This window comes from Triticum urartu, chromosome 4A, assembly GCF_056163025.1.
Source record: "Triticum urartu cultivar PI428250 chromosome 4A, HENAU_Tu73, whole genome shotgun sequence".
NCBI classification, from domain to species: Eukaryota; Viridiplantae; Streptophyta; class Magnoliopsida; order Poales; family Poaceae; genus Triticum; species Triticum urartu.
In genome coordinates, this window is record NC_141876.1 from 118,272,251 (window position 1) to 118,284,259 (window position 12,009).

Below are 12,009 nucleotides of genomic sequence, written 5' to 3' on the forward strand. Positions count from 1 at the left end.
ATGAAATTACACCTTCAGCCCACGTAATAATGGCGGTCATCGCCCCGTGGACAGAACCATTCCTAGCCTACCTTACTAGGCAGGAACTCCCGGAGGACCAAAACGAGGCCCGCTGCATAGTGCGACGATCTAAAGCCTATAGAGTCCATGAGGGAGAGCTTTATAAGAAAAGCACTACCGGAGTCCTTCAAAGGTGCATCTCCGAAGAGGAAGGGCGGAACCTTCTGGCTGAAATTCATGCCAGACTCGATGGTCACCACGCCGCTGCTCGGTCCCTTGTTAGCAAGGCTTTCCGTACAGGCTTTTATTGGCCGACGACCCGGGCAAACGCTCAGGACCTAGTCCAACGATGCGCTGGTTGCCAACTTTTTGCCAACAAAAGCCATATGCCACCCACCGCACTCCAAACTATACCCATCACCTGGCCTTTTGCGGTCTGGGGGCTTGACATGGTCGGACCCCTTAAAGGTGGGACCGATAGGAAAAAATACTTATTGGTCATGGTGGATAAATTCACCAAATGGATAGAAGCCAAGCCTGTTAAAACGGCCGAATCCGGACCTGTGATAGACTTCATATCCGGGGTTGTACACCGTTATGGCGTCCCCCACAGCATCATAACCGATAATGGTACAAACTTTACCGCCGACGAGGTAAAACTCTGGTGCAAAAACATGGGCATCAAGCTCGATTATGCTTCCGTCTATCACCCACAAACCAACGGCCAGGTCGAACGCGCAAATGGTCTTATCATGAGCGGCATTAAACCCAGACTGGTGCGGTTCCTCAAGGAATCTAATACGCACTGGGTAGAGGAGCTCGACTCCGTGCTATGGGGGCTGCGGACCACGCCAAATCGCACCACCGGATACACACCATTTTTTATGGTGTACGGCGCAGAGGCAGTTCTGCCCTGTGACATAATTCATGACTCACCTAGAGTGCGCATGTACAAAGAAAGAGAAGCCGAGCTCGATCGGCAGGACAACTTGGACGCCCTAGAGGAGGAGCGTGACGTGGCAAAAGCCCGTTCCGCATTTTATCAACAGCAGGCCCGAAGATATCAAAGCAGAGAAGTATGGGCCAAAAATTACAATGTTGGCGAACTAGTTCTATGCCTGCCGGATAAGAAAAAGGACAAACTCAAGCCCAAGTGGGAAGGTCCATTCATAATCGACCAAGTCCTGACTGGCGGGGCGTACCGCGTGCGAGATGCGTCGGATAACCGACTCAAGCCGAACTCGTGGAACGCCCACCCGTCTCCGAAGATTCTATGCCTAGCGCCGGACTCTGTGTTCGTCTCCTTCCTCTGTCCATTTTTTGCATTTTTCTGTCTTACGTTTCTCTCCTTCCCCTCTTTTCTTTTATAGCCCTTAAAGGCTCATCTAGTGACGCGCCACTCGCGCTCATTAAACCTGGGGGCTTCTTTAACAGAAGCTTATTTATACGGTCTTCACGCCCAATACATGCGTCAAACTTCCGCATGTACCTTTTTCTTCACCATTATATGCATCGATATGACTTAAGTTTTAGCCAAGCTGGGTTGCTTGGCTCCTGTGCTTACCCCTACGTTCCTAATTGTTCGGCTAGGCGGTAAAGGGAGCACCTCTTCGATTGTTACTGCCGGGTCAGCCGGATGTGTACCTCAGACTGGGTGAAGCCGAAAGCTAGCGTTCTTAAGGGAATATTCGGTCGGTGAGATAAAAGATGATCTTTTTACTCATTTTATGCGCCCCCAGATGCTTTTTTCTGCGTCTTTTTACGCAGTCCGGACATGCACTTTAGGGCATGCCTCCCAGCGAAAGGAACCCCTAACGGAACTATTCTCTCTGGAAGATGTTTCTTACTAACCATGTAATATAACATAACTAGTTGGGCACTTGTCTGATAAAGCACTAATGACCCCTACGCCTGGTCTCCACGCATACCACGGTTCTTATATAACCGCTATGGTATTCGGACACACTCCGGACCGTCAGGTCCTGAGGTTGAAGTGAAAGGGTCGGCAACGACAAACGATCTACAATCCGGCTAGAAGGCATTACACATGTCAATTCAAAATTACATAGTCATTCTGACTGATTTTATTCCTCTTCTATACCATCTAACAGGCTGTCTAATTTACAGTCCTGTTGGGAATACTTCGTGGCCAACTCTACTTGGCCGTATACTAAGCTCACAGGGATCTCCTTCCCGTCAGGCCCCACTGGTCCGACCTCGGCCATGTGGTTTGGGTCAGACTTCGTAAAACGGGTCTTCACCATGGCCCAGGCTTCCCTAGCGCCTTGTCGGCAGGCTGATATCTTCCACAACCGGAAGCGCCGCCGAGCTCCCTTCAGCTTCTCCGCAAGCTCTCCAAGGCCCTCGGGCATGGAGTGGGCAGGCCATAAGGCTTGGGCAACGCCTCGCATCGCCTGCCGAATTCGCTCATGTAGTTGCATGAGTTCGGAAAGAAGGTCACCCGTAGAACCGGGCATCTCCTCTGCAGGACGACCTGTGAGCATACCTACAGACATTACTCTGTTAGTCGACTTCCTCGCCGAACTCTTTTTTCAAAGTTCGTTCAAGCACTTACTAAATATGCCACGTTGAAGCCGCTGATTCTCCTTCGTGGAGTCCGACAGCTGGCCACGAACATCTTTAAGTTCGACGTCCAGCTTGGTGTTGGCATCCTGAAGATCATTCTTCTCTCGCCTCACCTTTGTCAACGCACTCTCACCGGCCTTTAGCCGGCGTAAGAGTTGTTGCTTTTCCAGATCGAGTCCGGCGCCATCTGCAACATGATTTGTCAGATTTGCACCCACACTGCACAATACTAATCTTTCAAAGTGTATCTTACCTGAGGGGGTCTCTTTGGGCTCCCCCGCTGCGGCTAGTGCGGCCTCTAGTTGGGCCTCGCACTTTTCCAGCTCCTGGGACAGTACAGTATTCTTCTCTGTAAGAACCTGCATATTAAATGATCCTTAAATCAGTTGCTCTAACTGCTTCAAGTCTCAGGGGCTACTGGTATATATATATTTGACCAAAATTTTCTTACCCGTATGTCTTTTACATACTGCTCCGTGGCTCTGGCTAAACCATTTTGAGCGGCACGGAGGTACGCATCTCCCGAATTAAAGGCATCTAAAGCCTCTTGGGAGAAACAAGCATCGCGTAGAACTGTCCGGCGACGCCTGTGGTTCATGGCACTCTCCACTTCAGAATTTGTGGCAGACAGCCTGTCCGCATCCTCTGTCGGAGGAGCGTCCGGTGCGCGCCTTGTGCTCGCCTCCGCTTCCTGGCCAGACGTTGGAGCCTGGCTGGTAGAGGCGCGATTGGCAACCTCTCCGGATGTAGTCCGGCAAGGTCTCTTCGTTCTGAAGATAGCACGAACATTAATATGCCCTGACAGAATAACACCAGGGAAACAGAGGGTGCGCTATACCTTTGCGCCGGCATCTCAGTCCGGACTACATTCCTTTTTGCCCCACGGGGCCCTGCGGCCCCTCGTTGGCTAGCCGCCGCAGTTTCGGCCTCCTGCCTCAGAAATCTCCCCTGCAAAACACGGTTGTCGTCAGAAACACCGGAATACGTGAGAGTGGAATCTCTCTCAAGGGAATGAGACTCCGGTTTCTGTCACCTGGGAGGCCGGGATTAACCCTGGGTAATCAGCCGTGATGGCTACCAAAGTATTGTCCTTGCTTAGCTGATGGAACACCCCGTCGATAGGCTCCACCGATATGTCTGGATCCTCTTCGGAGTCCGGATCGAGGGACCGTTCTGGGTCCTCGGGCTGTGGAGGGCGGCTGCTTATATCCTTTACCACCTGTCGCAGTTCCTGCATTGAAGTCGTTAGACTATATATCTAACCGTGGGAGTATAAAACAAATGGGCAAGCGCAATTGTTCACTTACCCAACTTGGAGGATCGTACATAGTAAATCCAGCCTGCGGGTTAACGCGGAGGAATTCCTCCTTTTCTCCCTTGTACAAAGAGGATAAGATCTTTACTAGAGCGGCAGCTGAGGCCGGCCCCTTACGACCATAACGGGTGGCGTCATCCTCCCCGTTGAAATCCCACATGGGGTGGCCTCTATATTGAAGTGGCTGCACCCCCCGCATAATGCATGCGGCCATGACTCCAAAGTATCCCAAATTTCCTTTGCATTCTCAAGACGGCTGATTTTGTTGAATTCTTCGGGGCACAATCCGTTGAAAAGGATATCACAAGCTTGAGCATTGTATTGTAGCATCTTCAACTCTTCCGCGGTAGCTTCATGATTCGGTTCTCTCCCATCAAAGAATTCACCTTGCAAGCCAACACACACAATAGCCCAAACAGCGGGGTTATGTCCAAGAATATGCATTTTCATCTTATGCTTCCAACTAGCAAAATTAGTACCATCAAAGTAAGGACCTCTACGGTGATAATTTCCCTCGCTAGACGCCATACTCTCCTAGGTTGTGAAACCAAGGCTATGACCACCAAAAGCTATGGAAATCAAAGCAAATGGAGACCAAAGCTCTGATACCACTTGTAGGATCGAAAGTATGTCTAGAGGGGGGGGGTGATTAGACTACTTGACCAAATAAAAATCTATCCTTTTCCCAATTTTAGTCTTTGGCAGATTTTAGCTATCTTAGCACAAGTCAAGCAATCTTCACACAATTCAAGCACGCATGCAAAGAGTCTATGAGCAGCGGAAAGTAAAGCATGCAACTTGCAAGAATGTAAAGGGAAGGGTTTGGAGAATTCAAACGCAATTGGAGACACGGATGTTTTTGTCATGGTTCCGATAGGTGGTGCTATCGTACATCCATGTTGATGGAGACTTCAACCCACGGAGGGTAACAGTTGCGCAAGTCCACGGAGGGCTCCACCCACGAAGGGTCCACGAAGAAGCAACCTTGTCTATCCCATCATGGCCATCGCCCACAGAGGAGTTGCCTCACTAGCGGTAGATCTTCACGAAGTAGGCGATCTCCTTGCCCTTACAAACTCCTTGGTTCAACTCCACAATCTTTGTCGGAGGCTCCCAAGTGACATCTAGCCAATCTAGGAGACACCACTCTCCAAGAAGTAACAAATGGTGTGTTGATAATGAACTCCTTGCTCTTGTGCTTCAAATGATAGTCTCCCCAACACTCAACTCTCTCTCACAGGATATGGATTTGGTGGAAAGAAGATTTGAGTGGAAAGCAACTTGGGGAAGGCTAGAGATCAAGATTCATATGGTGGGAATGGAATATCTTGGCCTCAACACATGAGTAGGTGGTTCTCTCTCAGAAAATGTGTATTGGAAGTGTAGGTATGTTCTGATGGCTCTCTCCATGAATGAAGAGTGGGTGGAGGGGTATATATAGCCTCCACACAAAAACTAACCGTAACACATAATTTACCAATCTCGGTGAGACCGAATTGAGAAACTCGGTCGGACCGATTTAGCAAACCTAGTGACTGTTAGGATTTTCGGTGGGACTGAGATGCAACTCGGTAGGACCGATATGGTTAGGGTTAGGGCATAACGTAATCTCGGTGTGACCGATTACACAAACTCGGTGGGACCGATTTTGGTAATAAGCTAACCAGAGAGTTGGTCAGGTAAACTCGGTGGGACCAATCGCTCATTTCGGTGGGACCGAAATGTTACAAAAGGGAAACAAAGAGTTTACATTGCAATCTCGGTGGGACCGATCGCTCATCTCGGTAGGACCGAAATGTTACAAAGGGAAACAGAGAGATTACAACCCCATCTCGGTGTGACCGAGATCCCTATCAATGAGACCGATTTGCCTAGGGTTTGTGGTAGTGGCTATGACATCCGAACTCGGTGGCGCCGGATAGAAAGAATCGGTGGGGCCGAGTTTGACTTTTGGTTTAGGTCATATGTGGATGTGGGAAGGTAGTTGAGGGTTTTGGAGCATATCACTAAGCACTATGAAGCAAGAACCTCATCAAGCAACACCTCATCCCTCCTTGATAGTATTGGCTTTTCCTATAGACTCAATGTGATCTTAGATCACTAAAATATAAAATGTAGAGTCTTGAGCTTTGAGCTTGAGCCAATCTTTTTGTCCTTAGTATTTTGAGGGGTCCACTTTCCTCATCCATGCCATGCCATTAATTGAGCTTTTCCTGAAATATTAATCTTGGAATAATGTTAGCTCAATGAGCTATATGTTGTTAGGAATTACCAAAACCACCTAGGGATAGTTGCACTTTCATTGGAATAATTAGTGTTTGTGCCAAGTAGAACCGTTGGGAAGACTTGGGGAAAGTCTTGTTGATCTTGCTGTAAAGACCAGAAACTTTAGCGCTCACGAGAATTGATGCCATTTTTTATTGGAGAGTTATATTTAGTTAATTATTTTTGAATATGATTAATAGATAAATTACTCAGGTCCAGAAATTTATTTTAGAATTTTTGGGGTTCCATAAGTATACGTTTGATCCAGATTACTACAGACTATTCTGTTTTTGACAGATTCTGTTTTCTATGTGTTGTTTACTTATTTTGATGAATCTATGGCTAGTAAAAGAGTTCATAAACCATAGAGAAGTTGGAATACAGTAGGTTTAACACCAATATAAATCATGAATGAGTTCATTATAGTACCTTGAAGTGGTGTTTTGTTTTCTTTCACTAACGGAGCTTACGAGTTTTCTCTTAAGTTTTGTGTTGTGAAGTTTTCAAGTTTTGGGTAAAGATTCGATGGACTATGGAATAAGGAATGGCAAGAGCCTAAGCTTGGGGATGCCCAAGGCACCCCAAGGTAATATTCAAGGACAACCAAGAGCCTAAGCTTGGGGATGCCCCAGATGGCATCCCCTCTTTCGTCTTCGTTCATCGGTAACTTTACTTGGAGCTATATTTTTATTCGCCATATGATATGTGTTTTGCTTGGAGCGTCATTTTATTTTCTTTTGTTTTGCATGATGTTTGAATAAAATACCAAGATCTGAAATTCTTAAATTTTATCGTGTCTTCACATAGTTGCATAATTATTCGACTACTCATTGATCTTCACTTACATCTTTCGGAGTAGTTTGTCATTTGCCCTAGTGTTTCACTTATATCTTTTAGAGCACAGTGGTGGTTTTATTCTATAGAAATGATTGATCTCTCATGCTTCACTTATATTATTTTGAGAGTCCTAAACAGCATGGTAATTTTCTTTGGTTATGAATTTAGTCCTAATATGATGGGCATCCAAGAGGGATATAATAAAAACTTTCATATAAAATGCATTGAATACTATGAGAAGTTTGATACTTGATGATTGTTTTGAGATATGAGGATGTTAATATTAGAGTCATGCTAGTGAGTAGTTGTGAATTTGAGAGATACTTGTGTTAAAGTTTTTGATTCCCGTAGCATGCACGTATGGTGAACCGTTATGTGATGAAGTCGGAGCATGATTTATTTATTGATTGTCTTCCTTATGAGTGGCGGTCGGGGACGAGCGACGGTCTTTTCCTACCAATCTATCCCCCTAGGAGCATGTGTGTAGTACTTTGTTTTGATAACTAATAGATTTTTGCAATAAGTATGTGAGTTCTTTATGACTAATGTTGAGTCCATGGATTATACACACTCTCACCCTTCCACCATTGCTAGCCTCTCTAGTACCGCGCAACTTTCGCTGGTACCATAAACCCACCATATACCTTCCTCAAAACAGCCACCATACCTACCTATTGTGGCATTTCCATAGCCATTCCGAGATATATTGCCATGCAACTTTCCACCGTTCCGTTATTATGACACGCTTCATCATTGTCATATTGCTTTGCATGATCATGTAGTTGACATTATATTTGTGGCAAAGCCACCGTTCATAATTCTTCCATACATGTCACTCTTGAGTCATTGCACATCCCGGTACACCGCCGGAGGCATTCATAGAGTCATATCTTGTTCTAAGTATCGAGTTGTAATTCTTGAGTTGTAAGTTAATAAAAGTGTGATGATCATCATTATTAGAGCATTGTCCCAGTGAGGAAAGGATGATGGAGACTATGATTCCCGCACAAGTCGGGATGAGACTCCGGACGAAAGAAAGAGGCCAAAGGAGGCCATAAAAAAAGAGAAGGCCCAAAAAAATAAATAAATAAAATAAAAAAATAAAAAAAGAGAAAAAGAGAGAAGGGACAATGCTACTATCCTTTTACCACACTTGTACTTCAAAGTAGCACCATGATCTTCATGATAGAGAGTCTCCTATGTTGTCACTTTCATATACTAGTGGGAATCTTTCATGATAGAACTTGGCTTGTATATTCCAATGATGGGCTTCCTCAAAATGCCCTAGGTCTTCGTGAGAAGCAAGTTGGATGCACACCCAGTTAGTTTCTTTTTGAGCTTTCATACACTTATAGCTCTAGTGCATCCATTGCATGGCAATCCCTACTCACTCACATTGATATCTATTGATGGGCATCTCCATAGCCCATTGATACGCCTAGTTGATGTGAGACTATATTCTCGTTTTTGTCTTCTCCACAACCACCATTCTATTCCACCTATAGTGCTATGTCCATGGCTCACGCTCATGTATTGCGTGAAGATTGAAAAAGTTTGAGAACATCAAAAGTATGAAACAATTGCTTGGCTTGTCATCGGGGTTGTGCATGATTTAAATACTTTGTGTGGTGAAGATAGAGCATAGCCAGACTATATGATTTTGTAGGGATAACTTTCTTTGGCCATGTTACTTTGAGAAGACATGATTGCTTTATTAGTATGCTTGAAGTATTATTATTTTTATGTCAATATTAAACTTTTGTCTTGAATCTTATGGATCTGAACATTCATGCCACAATAAAGAGAATTACTTAGAGAAATATGTTAGGTAGCATTCCACATCAAAAATTCTGTTTTTATCATTTACCTACTCGAGGACGAGCAGGAATTAAGCTTGGGGATGCTGATACGTCTCCAACGTATCTATAATTTTTGATTGTTCCATGATATTATATTATCAACCTTGGATGTTTTATATGCATTTATATGCTATTTTATATGATTTTTGGGACTAACCTATTAACCTAGAGCCCAGTGCCAGTTTCTGTTTTTTCCTTGTGTTAGAGTATCGCAGAAAAGGAAAATCAAACGGAGTCCAATTGACCTAAAACTTCACGGAACTTATTTTTGGACCAGAAGAAGCCCACGGAGTATCGGAGATGGACCAGAAGAGTCCCGGGCTGCCCATGAGGGTGGGGGCGCACCCACCCCCTGGGTGCGCCCCCTGCCTCGTGGACATCCCAGAGGTCCACCGACATACTTCTTCCTCCCATATATACCCATATACCCTAAAAACTTTGGAGAGCAGAATAGATCGGGAGTTCCGCCGCCAGAAGCCTCCGTAGCCACCGAAAACCAATCTAGACCCGTTCCGGTACCCTGCCAGAGGGGGAATCCCTCTCCGGTGGCCATCTTCATCATCCCGGTGCTCTCCATGATGAGGAGGGAGTAGTTCTCCCTCGGGGCTGAGGGTATGTACCAGTAGCTATGTGTTTGATCTCTCTCTCTTGTGTTCTTGAGGTGGTACGATCTTGATGTATCGCGAGCTTTGCTATTATAGTTGGATCTTATGATGTTTCTCCCCCTCTACTCTCTTGTAATGGATTGAGTTTTCCCCTTTGAAGTTATATTATCGGATTGAGTCTTTAAGTATTTGAGAACACTTGATGTATGTCTTGCGTGGGATACCCGTGGTGACAATGGGGTATTCTATTGATCCACTCGATGTATGTTTTGGTGATCAACTTGTGGGTTCCGCCCATGAACCTATGCATAGGGGTTGGCACACGTTTTTGTCTTGACTCTCCGGTAGAATCTTTGGGGCACTCTTTGAAGTACTTTGTGTTGGTTTGATGGCTTCTTCTCTCTCTCTTTGGTTCTCAATACAGAGTTCTCCTCGATGTTCTTGGAGATCTATTCGATGTAATACTTTTTGTGGTGTGTTTGCCGAGATCCTATGAATTGTGGGTTTATGATCAAGATTATATATGAACAATATTTGATTCTTCTCTGAATTCTTATATGCATGATTTGATATCTTTACAAGTCTCTTCGAATTATCAGTTTGGTTTGGCCTACTAGATTGATCTTTCTTGCCATGGGAGAAGTGCTTAGCTTTGGGTTCAATCTTGCGGTGTCCTTTCCCAGTGATAGAAAGGGAACCGACACGTATTGTATTGTTGCCATCGAGGATAAAAAGATGGGGTTTATATCATATTGCTTGAGTTTATCCCTCTACATCATGTCATCTTGCTTAATGCATTACTCCGTTCTTATGAACTTAATACTCTAGATGCATGCTAGATAGCGGTCGACGTGTGGAGTAATAGTAGTAGATGCAGAATTGTTTCGTTCAACTTGACACGGACGTGATGCCTATGTTCATGATCATGCCTAGATATTCTCATAACTATGCGCTATTCTATCAATTGCTCGATAGTAATTTGTTCACCCACCGTAATATATGCTATCATGAGAGAAGCCACTAGTGAAACCTATGGCCCCTGGGTCTACTTTACATCATATAAGTTTCCGATCTATAATTCTAGTTTACTACTTATTTATTTTGCAATCTTTATTTTCCAATCTATACAACAAAAATACCAAAAATATTTATCTTATTATCTTTATCAAATCTCACTTTTGCAAGTGGCTGTGAAGGGATTGACAACCCCTTTATCGCGTTGGTTGCAAGGTTCTTGATTGTTTGTGCAGGTACTAGGTGATTTGCGTGTAGTATCCTACTGGATTGATACCTTGGTTCTCAAAAACCGAGGGAAATACTTACGCTACTTTGCTGCATCACCCTTTCCTCTTCAAGGGAAAACCGACGCATGCTCAAGAGGTAGCATGGCTCTCATATGAATAATTGTTGAACTAATAAAGAGTCCATTTTAACTCGTCTTCTCCTGTTGAATAAAATGTTTTGTAGATTCTAGCTTATTCCATGTCACTCTTGCACTATTATTGTTTTCACATCATTCGGTCGTGCAAGTGAAAGGAAATAATGATGATATTTGATGAACTGGCCGTGGCAAAGAGAAACTGGTATGAACTCGACTTATTCTGTTTGTTTAATATGTTTAACCTAGTATCCATGATTCAGCCCATTATGATTAAACATGTTTGCAATGACAATTAGGGATTATAGTTTCTCATGCCATGCATATGTAGCTGGGAGTGGATAATGATTTATCTTGGATATCAACATTGCGTTAAAATGATTGTGATGTAGTATGATGATATGGTATCCTCCTATGAATGTTCGAGTAGCTTGACTTGGCACATGTTCATGCACGTAGTTGAATCAAAACCAACATAGCCCCTATGATATTTATGTTCATGGTGTTCATATCCTACTCATGCTAGTGTCCAATGTTACTTATGCATAAGGCATGATCATGATTGTTGTTGCTCTCTAGCTGTCCGCTTCTCAATCTAATTGCTAGCCTTCGCCTGTACTAAGTGGGGATTCTGCTTGTACATCAAAAACCCTAAACCCAAAGTTATTCTAGATGAGTCCACCATACCTACCTATATGCGGTATTACCCTGCCGTCCTAAGTAAATTTGCATGTACCACCTCTAAAAACTTCTAAAAAATATCCGTTTTGTGTGCCTGGATCATTCATGGAACGACAGGAGGTAGTCGGTATCTTCCATGCTAAGCAGGTTATTCTCAGGTCGAGTGTTTATTCACTCGCCGTCGCACGAGAAAAGGGCGGTAATAGGGATGCCCAGTCCCAAACTGCAAAAATACAAAAAGAGTTAATTGCTCAAATAATCAAACAAAAACTCCCAATGGAGTCAAAACCTTTACTTTTTATCTCTTGGGAACCGCCACTAGCTCGTTTAGCATGGGAGATATTGATAATTGATAGTCGTGTAGTAAATGAGAAAGGTGCATGTCTCAAAATATCATTTATCTCTGTTTTAAAACTTGAGCTCTGGCACCTCTGCAAATCACTGCTTCCCTCTGTGAAGGGACTATCTATTTACTTTTATGTT